Below are 1,372 nucleotides of genomic sequence, written 5' to 3'. Positions count from 1 at the left end.
ACAAATCACTGCGACAGCAACAGTCTCAGCTTTTAGTACCTGACACTAGTGATTCTTGTAGTCTTCGTACTGTTCCGTTCTTGTGCTGCCATAACTACATGTCCTTGTCTCGTCAAAGACTGCAGTCATTGGAGCCAAATGTGTGAGATAATTATGAAGTGTGTGTGTGTGTGTGTGTGTGTGTGTGTGTGTGTGTGTGTGTGTGTGTGCGTGTGTGTGTGCACGTTTGCGAGCCAACACTTACTTCGATAATTTTTTTAAAATAATGCTTGTATTTTCAACTTAGTCACAACAGAAAAATGAGAGAGACGCAAAATCTGAATAAAATTTATTTAAATGTTCAGAAGAACTTACGTTGTCTTTTTGTTTCACTTTTTTTTTAGATTGAAGAGATTTCTTGTAGTCGTTGTATAAATATCAATTACAGATGCAAGATGTACAGAAAGCATATTATCAACGTAATGCAGGGCGTACCAATGCCTGGGAACAGCAGAAACAGCAACCAACGAAAAAATAAAAATATAAAATAAAACTAAATGAAAACGACGTCGAGGATATGAGAGGAAATTAGTCCGACAGCTATTTCGATTTGTATGTACAGTAAAAATTTATATTTAAAGCATCTGGAAGACGTATTTATAATCACATGTTATAACACAGTAGGAAATTCATAAAAACTTGATTATAAATAAAGTAGATTATCTACACGCAACTCTTTAAATAACGGTTACAATGCGTATGCGAAGAATTCAACTCATGGGACACACAGGAAGAATGGAGCCCAACAGACTAACCCATTAGCTCCACACTTTCTGAAAAATAATGTTACTAGATCCAAGTGATACAAGCAGAAAAAGATCTCAAGGAATTAGGATCGCAAAATTTACATGAGAGACTTGCAATCAGGAAAGTGCCACAACATGGGGTATTGAAGGAAAAAGAGAGAAGGATCAAACAGCAAATATGAAGGGAGGAACAGAAAAACTTATTCGTTTTTCAAGAAGGAATAATGAACTGAAAGGAAGGGCGACAAGCACTGATTTCGCGTGGTCCTAAGCGACTAGTTCGCCAAAAAAGGAAATGTTAAGCTCATAATGCATTCCTATAATTTTCAACGGATACACTACAGCTGTTTTACAGCGGTGTTTGATCTCTATTGATCTGGGAATTATAACAAAGAACAGTTATGGAATTAAGTTTGAGCGCTTAGATAACTTCGATGGAGCACTTTGTATAAACAGTCTAATTACGCCAGTCCTCATAGTACGAAAACTTGACACCAGGAGCGCTGGCGTTCACAGTGCTTCAGCACGTTGCCGCTACGCTGCGCTACAGTATCGACAGACGGTCCGTATCACTATGGAGTCGCGTG

The sequence above is a fragment of the Schistocerca serialis genome, chromosome 1 (assembly GCF_023864345.2).
Source record: "Schistocerca serialis cubense isolate TAMUIC-IGC-003099 chromosome 1, iqSchSeri2.2, whole genome shotgun sequence".
Taxonomy (NCBI): domain Eukaryota; kingdom Metazoa; phylum Arthropoda; class Insecta; order Orthoptera; family Acrididae; genus Schistocerca; species Schistocerca serialis.
This window is presented reverse-complemented; position numbering follows the sequence as displayed.